Genomic DNA, 12,989 nt, shown 5'->3' with positions numbered 1-12,989 from the left:
CAGAACAATGACTCCCACCTTTGGCTTGTTCCTTGACTATGCTTCTGCTTGATCCCAACCTGCAACCATTTGTTATCAGTCTTTGGCTTGTTCCCCGGCTATGCTTCTGCCTAATACCAACCTGCGACCACTTGTTACCAACCTTTGGCTTGTTCCTCAACTATGTCTCCGCTTCAGCCCAACCTGCAACTATTTATTATTGACCTTTGGCTTGTTCCTTGACTGTGGTTCTGCTTGATCCCAACCTGCAACCATTCATTATTGACCTTTGGCTTGTTCCTCAACTATGCTTCTGCTTGATCCCAACCTGCAACCAAATCTTACCGACCTTTGGCTTGTTTACTGACTAAGCTTCTGCTTGATCCCTACCTGCTATATTTGAAACTAGACCCCAGCTTGCTCATCTCCTGGTTGGGTGATCCTGAGGACCACAATCTGGTACTAACATGCAGCAAAACCCATCTCCACCATCAGGAGCTCTGGTGAACACAGGTTAGTGCGTAGACCCTGCACATCGGGTGAGCCCGTGTCATCCGCCAAGGTGACCTGCTTGTATACCTATACTGCTTGTCGGTGGGAGCCTCTCTGCTGCTATGGCTACTGGCCTCGGAGCCTGAACCCTGAATGTGACAGTATGATGGACATTTTTTTTTTACAATTCCTAACATAGGCTGTGACTTTTGACCAAGTCGGTCACGGAATTTGTGATATCACTTAACCATACCTGATGTACACCTGAGCAAAAATACTGCTGAACTATTGATCTTCATGAATGTCCCTGCCTCAAGCGATGGTCCTCATTGTTTATCCTGTGCTGATTCAGGGAGATTTGTCTCTGCTTCCCAATGAACGTCATTCCCTCCTTGATGTCTGGATGTCAGGTTTCAATAGTCAGGCATGACCGTAGAACCATTACATCCTCTGTGAAGCTCCAGGTTTGCAGATGAGGATTTCTTTCATCTCGTAGAGCCGTACCTCTCTGCTTTCCCATTAATTTTACACTTAGAACTCGCCTAGCGTGTCCCCAATCAAGCGAATAGTTTTCCAGGTCTTTTCCTCCCATCTGAGTCCTTCCTGGCTCCCAGAAGTAGACGGAGATTGAGTGCTCTCAAGTTAATGAAACACTAAAAGGGGCCTCCCGGATAACTAAAGAAAAATTGGTTTTGAAGTTGACAGGAATATTTTATACGCAAATTACGGGTTTGTGTGAGTGCCAGCGACTAGAGAAGATACTCTCCTATCCTATAATAAAGTAAAGCTTCAACAAGCACCACATTTAAAGGAGAACTTCGGTCCAAACAAATCCATTGAAAACTTAAAGAGACGCTTGCTGATGTAGGGCAAAGTAACAATGTCTTTTCAAATGACCCCCCTATACTCCCCTTGGTAGTGCCATCTCACTGCTTCTTCTTCTGTTGCCACCAACATTAAGAACAGTTGTACCAGTGACCGGGGGGGGGGGGGGGGGGGTGGGGGTGATTTTACTTGCCAGGTCAAGGGACAGTGCTTGGGCCTTGTGATTGGCTGCTAGTAGACCTAAGTCCCATCACAGGGAAGGAGATCACGAGCTACCCCCATATCCAGAAATACAAGGAAGTGTTTTCATCTACGGCTGAGGAAAAATCAGCGGGGTAGTGCTGGCAAGGTGAGTTTAAAGGGGTCAGGGAGGGGTCCTTTTCCCTGCATGGGGATAATGTTACCTGCCAGTGGATTTGTACTTCTGTTTGTAAAAGGGGCTTAGTTACTGTATAGGCTAGAATTGGCACCACCCACTCCTATCAGGCTAGAACATTGCCCATCCTGCTAAGGCCAAACCCCTCCGCCATATTGTGACCACACTATGCCAGAGGCCTCCACACAACATTCCTGGCTGTTGACCTTTATGTCCTAAGGAAGGAATTTCAACACATCTAAGTAGAATTGCTGCACTGATGGTCATTAGTACTCACAGGGTTGGGTTCTCTGTAGATACCTTCTCCATAATTACACCTTCCCGAGACCCTCCATGGGAATAGCCTCACTTAGGGAATGCTAAAAACCCTTTTGCAATCCGCCCCAGCCTCCACCACCCAGGGCCGTCTTTAATATTGATCGGACCCTGGGCAAAAAAATTTCTTGGGCCAACCCGCCCCCCGCCCCCTGCCCCCCTGCCCCCCCCCCCCCTCGCCCCCTGCCCCCCTGCCCCCCCCCCCTCCATGCAGTTTGGCTTTTGTTTCAATCAATGGCAATGCTGATTTTTTTTTTTGGCCACCAATGTAATAAGGGTTTACACTGGCCACTAAGGTAAGGGGGGCATTCACACTGGCCACTAATGTGAATGAAACGCTAGTGGCCAGCATTCACTCACATGCCTTTTAAATTGGGACTAGCAGATGCGTTTTGCATCCCCATACGCTTAGATGGGCTTCCTGCATGCAGAACCTGGAGGCTCCATCATGAACTATAGGCCTCAGCGCCTTACTCTCGCTTTACTCCGTGTTAGTAGTGTGGGAAAGGGTTAGAATGTCTGACAATGTATTTAAAGTCAAAGTCTATTTTGACTTGATATCAGTCTATTGCAATCCTCTCACTTTGGTGGTTAGAAGGGCTGGACTGGGAACCAATCAGAAGTGCTCCATACAGGGCCGGTGCTACCACTAGGCAAACTAGGCAGTCGCATAGGGCGCATCGCTGCCTAGGGCGCCAGGCCATTGGTGTTCCTACTCTCTTCTCTCTGCAGCAAGCAACTAAGTCTCAGCATCAGCAGGCAGCCGCCGCTCCGTTCACATATAGTGTCAGAGGCGCAGAGGTGGACTGTGTCTGTGTCCCGACTCCCGAATGAATAGAAGCAAGCAAAGATTCATTGACCGGTGCTGGTGAGGCTGCATTGATGGGCGCTGGTGAGACTGCATTGATGGGCGCTGGTGAGACTGCATTGATGGGCGCTGGTGAGGCTGCATTCATAGGTGCTGGTGAGGCTGCATTGATGGGCACTGGTGAGGCTGCATTGATGGGCGCTGGTGAGGCTGCATTGATGGGTGCTGGTGAGGTTGCATTGATGGGTGCTGGTGAGGCTGCATTGATGGGCGCTGGTGAGGCTGCATTGATGGGTGCTGGTGAGGCTGCATTGATGGGCGCTGGTGAGACTGCATTGATGGGCGCTGGTGAGACTGCATTGATGGGCGCTGGTGAGGCTGCATTGATAGGTGCTGGTGAGGCTGCATTGATGGGCGCCGGTGAGGCTGCATTGATGGGTGCTGGTGAGGCTGCATTGATGGGCGCTGGTGAGGCTGCATTGATGGGCGCTGGTGAGGCTGCATTGATGGGTGCTGGTGAGGCTGCATTGATGGGCGCTTCATTAAAAAGGTGGGGTATACATGGGCAGGGCAAAGGGGGTAGAGTCAGGGGTGGAGCCAATGGGGGGGGTGCAAAATGAGGTTTCACCTAGGGTGTCAAAAATCCTTGCAACAGCCCTGGCTCCATACAAATCTGCTGACAAGCAACAGAAAGAGAGAGCAGATGGAGCAGAGGGATGACCAAATCAGAATGCAGCTGTTCCTTCATTGTCCAATCAGCAGATGGGGTGGAGAGTGGACGCTGCTGTATTCCTTAATGGTTACCGGTGTCGTCCTCCTGGCGGCGCTGTGTGGCAGGGTTATATAAAACACTAATCCAGAGAGCCGGAGATACAAATCCTTCGGCAAGTGAAGCAACTCTCTTCTTTGTGTTTCATCTGCGATTTCAGCTGCTCCACCGCGGCCTCTTCTGCCCCCTCACCCGCCCCATCGGTAATCTGGTCTCCTCTTTCTGGATGGCGGATCAGAGCGGGGGACTCTGCAGAAAGTGGAGCGGCGCAGATTTCCCAGACTTGTCTATAATCCCGAGCGATGAAATCCTCAGCAGCCTTCGTATGGGAAATGAAACACGAGCAACGCTGCTAATCAGGCCTTTGTGCGCTCGGTGAATCACAGCTGACAACCTTAGTGAGGATCCGTGTAGCAGAGTGAATAGAGGCGAACGTACGCTCCCTCTTCCCCGTATAATGAGACGTTCGGTAATACACAAATAACAGCGCCAGGCCTCATTGAACAGACCGAAATGCGTCATTAGGCTTGTGCCGCGTGCATTACGTTTCGCTCTCTATTCTCTTATTATCAGATATTAGGAATTTGTACGTAACGCCCCGTTCATCTTACAATGTATTCACTGACTGCGATTTTCACCCACTTTACTCGAAGGCGAAAATAATGGAAAGTAATAGGATATTCTGGGGGGTATTCAAACAACTAAATACCTATGTACCGCTACCGCTGAAGGAGCCGCTGGTTAAGATGGGTCTCCCTGTCCTTGGCCTTGACCTTCTCCGACACACCAGGTTGGTTGATTGCACTGAACACAAAATCACATGAAATCACTGACAGTAACTCTAAGGCCTGGTTCACACCTTTGGCATTTTTAGTGCTTTTTTTTTCATTTTGCAGATTTGCACTACAGATCGCGTTCCATAGGAAACCATGTTAAATGGACCGTAGTGCAAATCTGCAAAAAGCACAAAAAATGGCCTAGGTGTGAACCAGACCTCGGTGCACAGCAACAATGTAACAGACACCAAATCAGTTAATAAAAGAAAACTAAATATATTATCACTCAATGAAGTTGATAACAAGGAGTGGCGGCCGCTCCATTGTGGGAGCAGGGGCGCTGCCGCCCCCCCTGCCCTTATTCCATGCGTCCAACCTCCAATATACGTGCGGGGCGCCGGACACATGGATTTCAATGGGGTTTTTTTTTTTTTTTGAGAAGACAAGAATGGATATAGAGAAATGGAGGGGACTTGCGGACAGGTTCAGTGACAAGGGGCAGTCCTCAGGGTGTTTATTCTACCGGCTATCATTGGGGCCCTTTAAGAAGCGTTGGTGCACCTAAAAAAAGTTCTGATGAACCTGCATGCTGTAGTATTGGAATCTGTCATTTTTGTAGCCATCCTTGTGTTGTGTAGCAGTTTCTCCATAAACTACATGTCCCAGCATCCCATGTGATAAGTCCAAGTCCTCTCCTCCTTGCTTCTGAGCACCATCCCTACCAGAAAGCCATTAGAACTTAAAGGAAAAAGGGAACACAAGGGAGTGCCAGCTAAGTGCAGCATCAATGGATTTATTACGATTAAAAAGCCAAATGTACAGTCACAGAAATATAAAATCAAAGAGCTTATCTGCAGCCACGCCACATTGGATGGAAACCGTCCAGTGAAAGAGCCGCTTTTGAGAGCAAGCAGCATGTTGTCTGTGAGGAAACCAAGTCCAATGATCCAGGAAGTGAGGAGAGCCACTGTGGGACACAAAGCAGGATGTGACGTCACACCTGGTGCAGGCTGGTTCCTATGGTAACACGTTTCAGAACTCCTATTGGCTCCTTACTCAATAGGCAGGCAAGCTCTATTTAACAGAGGTGGTTAGGAGTGGGAATCCCGGGCTCAGCAATAAAGAGGCAGTGCAAAGGTGGAAGGAGAGGCAAGTTTTCTGTGAGTTTGCATTTGGCTTTTTTAATCGTAATAAACCCGTTGATGCTGCACTTAGCTGGCGCCCCCTTGTGTTCCTTTTTTTTCTGTAATTTCAGAGATCCGTTCCTATCTCAGGTGGAGCTGCCTACTGAAGGACAACACCCTTCCTATGGGATTTTTATTAACTCCTTATGAATATTTTATGAACTACCTATGCTACACAAGTGTATCTTCACATTTATTTAGGGGGGTAAAGGCTCATGTGTATGGTGCATTAGCATTTGTTTGGACTACAATATAAATGGTTGTTTGTGCATTAGAACTTAGGAAGAGTCTTACCTTCAATCAGGGACAACCCCGGTGCACCAGGCCAGAACAAACCCAGGAGGAAGATCACTTCCCACCATTCACACCATGGGGGGGGGGGGGCCTCCGTTCTCACTCCAGAAAACTGATAAGAGCCGATATTACACCCAATCTTAGCCAAAAGGCTGAGAAGCGATGAGTCGAATCATTTGAGGGAAGGACATACAATGTACGCCGAATATTCAATACACATTAAGCCTATCCATAAGACGGGGGGGGTCTTACTGATAACAATGAATCTTTCTCTTCTTCTGCCACTAAAATTTGAGAGCGATTGAAGCTCAGCAGAACTTGCTTACAATAAGTGATTAAAGAATCCGGGCAAATCCTCTCTGCCAGCAATTTGGTGGAACAGATGTCGACATTCACTTTGCTGGGATGAGGCACGCAATCTGCCCTACATACTGCTCCGGGAAAGGAGCCCATTGAACCCATTTCTTCTTCACTATGAGAGACTTACAGAGGAAGTAATCCGGATCTCAGCACCACAAACTAAAAACACTATTTAGATCATTTTTAATATTCAGATTCAGAATACTGTAATAATGCCAAAGGGAAATCATTCATGGCAAACTCCCCCGTCCGTTCATGTCTTCATCCAGTGGCGGCTGGTGTTTTTTTTTGGGGGGGGGGTGGCAAACAATCCTACGCCGCCGAAGCCCACCCCTCCCATTCAGTCGGCCAGGTCACGGGTGGCACTGCACCCCCCCCCCCAGTCTGGGTCCCGCACTTACCCCATCTCACGGGCCCAGACTGGGGGGGGGGGGTGCCTGCCCTGTCATGTGGTACAGGTTTGTATTTGACGGTTTAGGGCTTAACCCCTTCCTGTCTAAGAGTAAAACAAATATTAATGCCTAAGCACAATTTTGCAACTTTGACACGTGTTAGTAAAACCGTACATAATATACATATCATCACAACTACTCTGTGCATCCTGGTGGGTTATACCAGTTTTTTTTTTTCAAGACTAATTGGCCTTTCATTTGGTGATAAATGGTAATGGATGTCTCCTGATTTTATTTATTTTTTATTATCAAAGAAAAACTGGCCCGTAAACAAATCATATTTAAAAACGTAGCTGTATATTTCTTGTAACTGTCGTAACCCACCACCAAAGAACAACCCAAAATAAATCCTCCCGCTCCTGACGATCGCGGTGATGCCACATATGTGGACAATATTTGGTGTTTGTACCCGGAGTACAGCCCAGAAACAAGAATGTGCATTTTACTTTTTTTATCCTACCAAAGACACACCGACACTGATAATAATATAAAAAATATTTTTTTTACAAAGAAACCCTGCCCAAAATATACTGACCATGACCCTTACTTGACCCAAACACTAGCCCTGGCACTGACCTAAATCAAACCCTGATCTAGGTATTTTTTTTCTTTATTTATTATTTAATTTTTTTTTATTATTATTATTTTTTTTAACACTCTGCAAGGAGAGAGAAAGAGATACAATGTATCTTTCCTGGCCATTCACAGAGAGAGAAACACAGGGGCGGGCTTCATATTCACTGATCAATTTTAATTGAAAGCCTATGGCGTGCAAAACACACCCCAAAAACTTCACCCGGTGCATAAAAAATGTGCACACACATAAAGAGTGCTCACAAAAAAGTGCCACGGGTACACAGACGTGCCAATTCCCTGATCCCCCGGGGCGTTAGGCTCCTGCGGGGACAAAGGTACTTACAATGGTCTATCTGGCCGAAACCAGACAGACCCCGTTCTCTGGAGGGCCTGCCGAAACAGGACCCACCCAAGTACTAGGTGGGGCTCCCCCGAAGGGAGACCCCATGAGAGAGGGCGAACTAGGCCAAAAGGCCATGTCCACCCCTTCCCAAGACTTTCAGGGCTGGCCCGAGGACCCGCATCCTTACTCGTCACCCAGTGAGACAAACATGACATAAACAAGACGTGACTACATAGGTTTAAAATAAATAAAAAGTGGGGGAAAGGGATAGTAGAGGAGAGTGAGAAGTGGCCATTGTGTAACACAATGACCAGGCCCTCCGGCCAGGAATAAAAAATTCCTCTGGTCCTAGCCAAAAGGCCCGGCCCAAGAGGCAGGTGCTTAAAAAGCGTGTTATGGTGCAGTGACCTTGGTGCCCAAAATCAAAGTGTCTGCCACACACAGTGATTCTATGGCACCCCTGGCCTGCCACTCCAGGGGCACTACTCCATAGGCTTTCAAGTTCAACCCTGACCCACAGCCCAGACCACAGCAGCCCCCACCACAGGCAGAAAGGCGTGGAGATCCAGAAGCTTGGTGGGAGCCCTTTACCATCAGGCTCCACCGTCGCTCCCATCACTCCTACCTAATTACATTCGGGAAATACTAGCCACTCCCCCCCCCCTCAAAGGGGTAGTAAGCGTTCTCTCCCGAATAACTGTCCGTAGCTAGAGCTACCACAATCCAGGCCAGAAGGCCAGGGACCCGACCCTCCGGCCAGACCCATGTGCAGCACCCATCCTCACCAGGAGGTCCTTTCTAGACTGGTTGGGTAGGCCCACTGAAGCCCCCATGGGCAACAGGTGATGACTTTCCCTCAACCGTCTGTCCAGGTCCAATTACACCATCGGATTTGCATGCGCCCTTCCCACTATTGGTCGGGCCAACATCGCCTCCTCTGGAAACTGATAAGAACAGATACTACACTTGATCTTAGCCAAAAGGCCGAGAAGCGAACTTTTTTTATCCTACCAAAGACACACCGACACTGATAATAATATAAAAAATATTTTTTTTACAAAGAAACCCTGCCCAAAATATACTGACCATGACCCTTACTTGACCCAAACACTAGCCCTGGCACTGACCTAAATCAAACCCTGATCTAGGTATTTTTTTTCTTTCTTTATTATTTAATTTTTTTTTATTATTATTATTTTTTTTAACACTCTGCAAGGAGAGAGAAAGAGATACAATGTATCTTTCCTGGCCATTCACAGAGAGAGAAACACAGGGGGCGGGCTTCATATTCACTGATCAATGTGATAGCCAATCAGAGGCTTTCACAGCGAATCAGGTGACCTGGAATCAGTATTTCCGAGTCGCGATCGTTAGTATGGGACCTGGGGCTCTCGGTGAGACCCCGGTCCTTGTGCTGGGAGCGCGCTGTGAGGCCGCATATCTGCGTACTGACGTCATCAAGGGGTTAATATCCATTGTTTAACATCATTTTATGATTCAGACCATCTTGTCCCATTGCTTAAAGTGTAACTCCACTTTTGTTGAGACTAAAACCCTCCCCCTCTGGGTGATCTCTGTACATTGCAGGGAATAAACCCCTCCCCCCTCTGGGTGATCTCTGTATATTGCAGGGAATAAACCCCTCCCCCCTCTGGGTGATCTCTGTACATTGCAGGGAATAAACCCCTCCCCCCTCTGGGTGATCTCTGTACATTGCAGGGAATAAACCCCTCCCCCTCTGGGTGATCTCTGTACATTGCGGGGAATAAACCCCTCCCCCCTCTGGGTGATCTCTGTACATTGCGGGAAATAAACCCCTCCCCCTCTGGGTGATCTCTGTACATTGCAGGGAATAAACCCCTCCCCCTCTGGGTGATCTCTGTACATTGCAGGGAATAAACCCCTCCCCCCTCTGGGTGATCTCTGTACATTGCAGGGAATAAACCCCTCCCCCCTCTGGGTGATCTCTGTACATTGCAGGGAATAAACCCCTCCCCCTCTGGGTGATCTCTGTACATTGCAGGGAATAAACCCCTCCCCCTCTGGGTGATCTCTGTACATTGCGGGGAATAAACCCCTCCCCCTCTGGGTGATCTCTGTACATTGCAGGGAATAAACCCCTCCCCCCTCTGGGTGATCTCTGTACATTGCAGGGGATAAACCCCCCCCCCCTCTGTGTGGTCTCTGTACATTGCAGGGAATAAACCCTTCCCCCCTCTGGGTGATCTCTGTACATTGCAGGGAATTAACCCCTCCCCCCTCTGGGTGTTCTCTGTACATTGCAGGGAATAAACCCCTCCCCCCTCTGGGTGATCTCTGTACATTGCAGGGAATAAACCCCTCCCCCCTCTGGGTGATCTCTGTACATTGCAGGGAATTAACCCCTCCCCCCCTGGGTGATCTCTGTACATTGCAGGGAATAAACCCCTCCCCCCTCGGGGTGATCTCTGTACATTGCAGGGAATAAACCCCTCCCCCCTCGGGGTGATCTCTGTACATTGCAGGGAATAAACCCCTCCCCCCTCTGGGTGATCTCTGTACATTGCAGGGAATAAACCCCTCCCCCCTCTGGGTGATCTCTGTACATTGCAGGGAATAAACCCCTCCCCCCTCTGGGTGTTCTCTGTACATTGCGGGGAATAAACCCCTCCCCCCTCTGGGTGGTCTCTGTACATTGCAGGGAATTAACCCCTCCCCCCTCTGGGTGATCTCTGTACATTGCAGGGAATAAACCCCTCCCCCTCTGGGTGATCTCTGTACATTGCGGGGAATAAACCCCTCCCCCCTCTGGGTGATCTCTGTACATTGCAGGGAATAAACCCCTCCCCCTCTGGGTGATCTCTGTACATTGCAGGGATTGTAACAAACTTTGTTGCAGATTCCTCCTTTTTTTGTTATTCTTAAGAAATAGCTGTTTGTTTCTCTGTGCCCATGTGAATGTGAATGGGAGTGACTTTAAAATCATCAATCAGCTGCTGCACCTGCAGGGATCTAATGAGGAAAGTGGCAGGGTCTTCATCCTTTTAGACGTGATTTCTCTTTGTGAGTACCTCACCAAAAATGACATTTGTGTTGCAGGGGATGCCCAAAATCTGACTTGTATGTTAGTGCAGACTTCTGGGAAGATCAGTCAGCCAATCACACAAGCAGGAAATGACATTTCGGGGGGGGGGGGTGTTCTGTATACCATCTGTGTACAGAGCGCCTCCAGGTGGCCATATGGCATTGCACAGAAAATGACAGCGGCTGCAGATTGAAAAGAAAAGGTCCTTTTTGATAACATTCAATTACAATATGACTTGTGTAGCAATTGTATGTGTCATAATATTTTTTTTTCTATTTGCTATTTTTTTCCCCCACGAAAGTGGAGTTACCCTTTAAGTCCTTATAATTAGCTGAGGCTGAACAGAGAAAAGGCAGCTTTATGTATCGCTTAGAACAAGCAGGCAGATTTTATTTTTCCACCGGGAAGAACATGATTTTACATTTCGTGGCGAGGCATCGTGATCGGACTTCTGTAGGGCAGGACTGAGAAGAAGTCCCCCCACTAGAGCTCCGCTGTGAAATTCTGCCAGTGCAAAGCATCTTGGGAGTCCACCGGCCTGTGCGCCATGCGTCCGGTCACTCTGTGAGCTGGAGAAGTGATTGGTGTCGTTCCCCCAAGAGATTCTGCAGCAGCTTGTGATGCTGTCAGAGAACTGACCCCAAGCGGTGACCTTGATCATTAAAATAAAAGCAGTCCACCGTCAGCCACTAGAGGCCGCCAGAGGCAGCCTACCCCTCTTCATTAGGAGCAAACATGGTGCAACCAGAACACGGCATTCAAGGCCAATTAAACATTCCAGGAACCTTCCTCTGCTTCCGAGAACCTCCAGGGGCCGCCGCTCCTTCCGTAACCTTATGAAATTTAAACAAACAATGCAGAAGAAGTTCCATAATGTAAAATAGAATGTGACTGACACCCAGATTACAAGTAATGAGTAGGATGCATTATGAAGGAACGCATTTGATTAATTTTATTAGGAAAGAAGCGTCAGCCGAGTAAAAGGTGAACGATACAAAAAAGGTGAACGATACTTTGTTTTCTTATAAGTATGTCTTTCATTTATTAGTTTTGATTAAAGTGAGAAAGGGTTAACATTTCTATCAGGTTTATTTTTTTTATGTTTGTCTGTGACCCCACTGGGGAGATTTCCCTTACTTCCTGTATTTGTGACACCCATATATGAAATGGGGGATCTGTTTCAAATGCCACTTTTTGCGTTGACATCCCTCCTTAGATCCAGTCTGTCCAGACATTACAGTAACCCAGGGATGTACCCATAGGTGTGCGCAGACTACTGCATTCCAGACTACGTGCACCCCAAATCCCATACAGTGCTCTGTGATGAGCGGCTTCCTGTTCATTCACAAACTGAAGCATAGTAAACACGCTATATTCTGCCCCGCCACCCCTCCTATCCAGGTCCTGCTGCCCCCGGGGCCCCTGGGTGCTTTCCTGCTTCCCTATGTGCTCTCCTCACCCCCCCCCCCCTTGGTCCCCTGAAGCTCTTCCAGCTTCCCCCCTCCTCTCTCCTTCCAGCTGCTGTGGGGGATGTGCCAGGATGGAGAGCGGAGGAAGGGGTCGGTAAATATGTCATTTACCAGCCTCTTACTTTTCTGAATGGACAGACTCAGTGATCAGTACCGATCGCTCCTGTGTTCATTCATAACTGAGGCATAGTAAACTGTGTTCATTATGTTTCAGTTTGTGAACAGGAAGCCTCTGTACAGAGCTCTTCTCGTTCATTTATTCTGTGCAGCTGAAGCTGCAGAGATGGAGATTGAGGGCTGTGTCCTCAATCAATTTTTCTGTCTCAAAGGTGAAACATCAGAGGTCTATTTAGACCCCTGATATTTCACTAAAGCCCCCTAAAAAAACTGTAAAAAGTTATAAAAAATAAAATTGTAAAAAACAATAATAATTATAATAGAATTGTAGAAAAACAAAATAAAATAACAAAAATAAAAAACAGACACGAGTGGTGGAACTACCGGGTTGCACTTGCAACTGGGCCCTGGCATTCCACCACTGTGGGGGGAGGTGGCCAAGACGGCAGGAAAAGGGCCAGCTGCAGAACATGTGAAAGGGGCCCGCTGCAGGACCATAATAAAGGGTCCCACAGTGGCTGTAAAGGGCCTCAGGATCAGTGGGAAGGGACCCGGGCACAGAGAGAAGGGTCCCAGATAGGGGTAAAGTTGTCCCTTCATGGTTTCTTGCACCGGAACCCTGAAGGTTCTAGTTACAAAGTTACATGGTAGGTGAGGTTGAAAAAAGACACAAGTCCATCAAGTCCAACCTCTGCAGTCACCTGTTGACTTGGCACCATCCACAGGCAGCTTAACTCTTCAATAGGACACTATTCAATAGAAGTGGAATCCAATGCAATTTTACTTCAGC

General features: G+C 48.1%; 1 protein-coding gene and 1 pseudogene across 1 annotated transcript in view; one reads left to right on the top strand and one right to left on the bottom strand.

Annotated features, from left to right (window-relative positions):
* Positions 1 to 12,989, top strand: part of LOC141112851 (serine/threonine-protein kinase Nek11-like) — a 274,187-nt gene that overhangs the window by 61,221 nt on the left and 199,977 nt on the right. The gene's annotated exons all lie outside the window — the stretch shown is intronic.
* LOC141113029 (U2 spliceosomal RNA) lies at positions 8,461 to 8,545 on the bottom strand (annotated as a pseudogene).

This window comes from Aquarana catesbeiana, linkage group LG11 (genome assembly GCF_042186555.1).
Source record: "Aquarana catesbeiana isolate 2022-GZ linkage group LG11, ASM4218655v1, whole genome shotgun sequence".
NCBI classification, from domain to species: domain Eukaryota; kingdom Metazoa; phylum Chordata; class Amphibia; order Anura; family Ranidae; genus Aquarana; species Aquarana catesbeiana.
Note: the sequence above shows the minus strand (reverse complement) of the source record. Positions and strands in the feature narration are given on the sequence as shown.